Source organism: Saimiri boliviensis, chromosome 10 (assembly GCF_048565385.1).
Source record: "Saimiri boliviensis isolate mSaiBol1 chromosome 10, mSaiBol1.pri, whole genome shotgun sequence".
In the NCBI taxonomy this organism is placed as follows: domain Eukaryota; kingdom Metazoa; phylum Chordata; class Mammalia; order Primates; family Cebidae; genus Saimiri; species Saimiri boliviensis.
In genome coordinates this window covers 104,029,340-104,034,737 of record NC_133458.1, presented here as the reverse complement: position 1 = coordinate 104,034,737, position 5,398 = coordinate 104,029,340, and positions in this window count along the sequence as shown.

The following is a 5,398-nucleotide window of genomic DNA, read 5'->3' as shown; positions in this document are numbered from 1 at the left end:
AGGAACTCCAGGAGGCCCCGCTCCGGATCCCAGAATCCAAGGGGGCAAGCCGATTTTTCTCTCTGTGTCCTCTGCTCTGTCCCTGAGCGTGGGTTCCTCAGAAATGTGGAATGCTGAGCCATGGTGGGTAACACGGGACTCAGGACTGTGGGCATCCCAAATGCAGAAAAGGTGTGGCTGCCTGGTTTGATGAATCTGTAAGCTGGAGTGCTGGAAACAGGGAGGACTAAATCCTGCCTGTGTAGGACTAGACACTTGCTTTGATGAGGCCTGAGTCCCCCAGCAACTGTGCGTTCACTTCCTCTTTCACTGGCCCCTCGTTTGGTAGACATCCTTTCCAAAATCTAGAAATGAGTGCACTGGTAACCTTTACCTTCTTTGTTGTGACTCTTCAGCTTTTTTTTTTTTTTTTTTCTGTCCCTTCCCAAGTGTGCAAGCACCTTTCTTTGAGATGGGGTCCCACTCTCTTGCCCAGGCTGCAGAGCAAGTGATGCAATCATAGTTCACTGCAGCCTGGAACTCACAGGCTCAAGCGACCCTCCCACCTCGGCCTCTGGAGTAGCTAAGAAAACTGATGCTGCATTTTGATGTTGTTGTAGAGATGGGGGTGGGGGTGCTCCCTACATTGCCCAGGCTGATCTGGAATTCCTGGCCTCAAACAGCCCTCTTGTCTCAGCCTCCCAAAGCACTGGGATTGCATGTACTTGCTAGCATGTCCAGCCCAGATGAAAGAATATTTTGAGAATCCACTGCCGTCTAGATCTATTTTATCCTGGAAGTTTAAGTCACGTTGTTTGTATGTGGGAAGAAAATATTCATTTGGCTAGGAGATGAGATGAACTGTGGCACCAAATTTTTAACATGGTGTGGTTTTTAGAAGTAAAATGGCAAATAACTTCCTATCATTACTTTTACTGTGTCACAAATAAATTGGCACAATGACAAAAAGAGCCATTCAAAATGATTTCTAAAAAATTGATTAATATAATAGTATTGCATTTTAATGAAAAGATAACTATCTGCCTTAAATACTTACTGATTTATTTTAAATATAAATTCATACAACATAATAATACATTCTTATCCTTGCTACTAATTCACCAAATACTATGCATTCAAGTATTTTGCTTCAAGCTACGCATTCAAGTATTTTGCTTCAAGTTCATATCAAGATCATAAGTATTCATTATCAAGTCAAAATAAAAATGACTTGGTACCAGAAAAAAAAATTCCACTGGCTTTCATAAAAGTTGCTTTAAAATTTAGCACTCAGAGGATAATCAAAAGACCTAGTGCTCTATATTCAGAAACCAATTCCCTATTTGAAATGTGGACAGATAAAATGACTTCAAGGGAATGTTTGTAATTATTGTACTAACATGCTTCAATATTCAGCATGTTAAGGGAAGGCAATCACATCTTAAGTAATAGAATTTCAAAACCAAAGTCACTCTTACACCATTATCAGCATTCCTATGGTCCCTTGCCGACAATATGCCAGGAAATTTTTAAAAGCTTCACACACCGAAACAATAAATGAATGCTTTTTATCATTACTAAACGAGAAAGCCACAGAAAAGCGTTTAAATATCCAAGTTAAAATATATAACAATCTCGACTTCCAAAATAACTCTATTACAAGAATTAATAAAAACAAGTATAATTGGTATTTCTAGAAGGAATAAAAAAGTTCAGACTGTCTTGGGAATTTGAACATTAAATACAGCTTTTATAGTCATATAACAATTTTTTGTTCTGAGATTTTTTTAACTTAAAATTCTTCAATATTTATTAAGGTGAATTTTCGTATGGCTAATATTTTTTGTTTATTATAATGGATTATTTAAATATTAAAATAATAATAAATAATAAATAAAATGGTTATTTTAATGTTAAACTATTTAAAAACCTATGTGAAAGTCCAGAAGTGAAATCAGGAATATCCAACACACTGTTGGAGCAAAAAAAAATCTAAGAATACATGTATTGAAGAGGATAATTAGAACAGTTTCACTTTGCTCCTGTCACCCCTCCCACAGGTGGCACAGCTTAGTGTCAACAAACGCTCTTGAACCGTAATTTCCTTCACACACAATCCTAAGCAAAAAAAGACAGAGCTGGAGGCAACATGCTACCTGACTTCAAACTATACTACAAGGCTACAGTAATCAAAACTGCATGGTATTGGTACCGAAATAGAGATATAGACCAATGGAGTAGAACAGAGGCCTCAGAAATAATGCCACACATCTACAACAATCTGATCTTTGACAAAGCTGACAAAAGCAAGCAATGATGAATGGATTCCCTATTTAATAAATGGTGTTGGGAAAACTGGCTAGCCATGTGTAGAAAGCAGAAACTGGACCCCTTCCTTACACCTTACACTAAAATTAACTCCAGATGGATTGAAGATTTAAACATGAGAACTAACACCATAAAAACCCTAGAAGAAAACCTACACAATGCCTTTCGGGACATAGGCATGGGCGAGGGCTTCATGACTAAAACACCAAAAGCAATGACAACAAAAGCCAAAATAGACAAGTGAAATCTAATTAAACTTAAGAGCTTCTGCACAGCAAAAGAAATTATCATTAGAGTGAACTGGCAACTAAGAGAATGGGAAAAAATTTCTGCAATTATCCATCTGAAAACAGTTAATGTCTAGAATCTATAAAGAACTTCAAGATAAAAGCAACCCCATCAGAAAGTGAGCAAAGGATATGAACGACATGTTTCAAAAGAAGACATTTATCCATCCAACAAACATATGTAAGAAAGCTCATCATCACCGGTCATCAGAGAAACGCAAATCAAAACCACATTGAAATACAATCTCATGCCAGTTAGAAGGGCGATCATAAAAGTCTCAGAAGACAGCAGATGCTGGAGAGAATGTGGAGAAATAGGAACACGTTTACACTGTTGGTGGGAGTGTAAATTAGTTCAACCATTGTAGAAGATGGTGTGGTGATTTCTCAATGATCTAGAAATAGAAATACTATTTGACCCAGCAATCCCATCACTGGTACATACCCAGAGGATTATAAATCATTCTATTATAAAGACACATGCACATATATGATTATCATGGCACTGTTCACAATAGCAAATACTTGGATCCAATCCAAATGCCCATCAATGACAGACTGGATAAAGAAAATGTAGCACATATACACCATGGAATACTATGCAGCCATGAAAAAGGATGAGTTCATGTCCTTCTCAGGGATATGGATGAATCTGGAAACTGTCATTCTCAACAAACTGACACAGGGACAGAAAACCAAACACCACATATTCTCACTCATAAGTGGGTGTTGGACAATGAGAACACATGGACACAGGGAAGGGAACATTATATGCCAGGGCTTGTTGGGAGGAGGGGGGATAGGGGAGGGATGGCAGAGAGTAGGGGGGATTGGGGAGGGATAACATTAGGAGAAATACCTAATGTAGATGACAGGGGGATGGATGCAGCAAACCATCATGGCATGTATATACCTAGGTAACAAACCTGCATGTTCTGCACATGTACCCCAGAACTTAAAGTATAATAAATAAATTTTAAAAAAGAAAAAGATGAAAACATTTTCAAAGCATAACTAATAAAGGGTTAATATCCAAAATGTATACGGAACTCATACAATTCAGTAGAAAAAGAGACAAATAATTGATTAAAATAAGCAAAGCTTCTGAATAGATATTTCTTAGGAGAAGACAAACAAATTGCCAAGAGATAATTAAAATGAAATATCACCTCACCTGTTAGAATGACTAAACTAAAGTTAACTGATCTCCATCAAGGTCTTTAAGAATTTACATTGGGGAAAAAACATCTCTTCAATAAACGCTGCTGGGGAAACTTGACAGCCATGTGGAGGAGAATGAAACTGGACCCCTGCCTCTCATATACAAAATCAACTCAAGATGATTGAGTTGATTTTGTATATGAGAGATTGACCATATAGAAAATCAACTCAAGATTTAGACATAAATCTAAAACTGTAAAACTAGTAGAAGAAAACACGTGAGAAATTATTCAGGATATTAGTCTAGGCAAGGGTTGTGTTGCTAAGACTTCAAAAGCACAGGAAGCAACAACAAAAAATAGACTAATGGGAAACAACAGAGTGAAGAGATGTTTTCAATGGGAGAAAATATTTTCAAACTACTCACTTGATGGGAAACTGATATTCAAAATATAAAAAAAAAAACTCAACAGCAAAAAGAAAAATTAAAAACAGGCAAAGGACTTGAATAGACATTTCTCAAAAGAAGGCATACAAGTCGCCAACAGGTGTGTGAGAAAATACTCAATATCACTAATCATAAGGGAAATGCAAATGAAAATCATGAGAAGATATTATCTTACCCAAGTTAGAATGACTATTTTCACAGGCAAAAACCATAACAGATATTGGCAAGGGTGGAGAGAAAAGAAAATTCTGGGAATTTAAATTAGTATAATCACTATGAAAAACGGTATGGAGACATCTCAAAAAATTAAAAATAGAAGTTCTATAGGATCCAGAAATCCCACTGTTGGATATTTATCCAAACAAAGAGGAATTACTATATCAAAGGGATACATGCACTCTCTTGTTTATGGTAGCACTAGTCATACTAGAAAAAATATTGAATCAATCTAAGTATCCAGCAGTGCATGAGTGAATAAATAAAATATGACATATATACCTGGTGAGATATCATTTGGCCATAAAAAAAAGAATGGATTTATGTCATTTATAGCAACATGGATGAAACTAGAGATTACTATGTTAAGTGAAATGAGCCAAACACAGACAAATATCCCATGTTCTCATTCATATATGGGGCCTAAAAAAACTTGATCACCTGGAGGCAGAGGGTAGAATGATAGATACAAAGGCTGGGAGGGGTGTATGATTGCAAAGGGAGGGGAGATGAAGAACCGTTGGTTTATGGGTACAAACAGAGTTGGATGAAAGAAAGAAGTTTTCATGTGTGATAGCAGATTAGGATAACTGTAGTTAGCAATAATGTAATGTATTCTTCAAAATAGCTAGAAGAGGGGTCTTGAAATGATTCCAACACATAGAAGTGATAAATACTCAGGTGACTGATGCCCTAAATACCCTGACTTGATTATTGTAAATTGTATACATGTAACAAAATTCCACATGTACTCCATAGATACATACAAGTGTAAGGCATCAAAAATACAAAAATAGGCCAGGTGCGGTGGCTCAAGCCTGTAATCCCAGCACTTTGGGAGGCTGAGGCGGGTGGATCACGAGGTCAAGAGATCAAGACCATCCTGGTCAACATGGTGAAACCCCATCTCTACTAAAAATACAAAAAATTGGCTGGGCATGGTGGTGTGCGCCTGTAGTCCCAGCTACTCAGGAGGCTG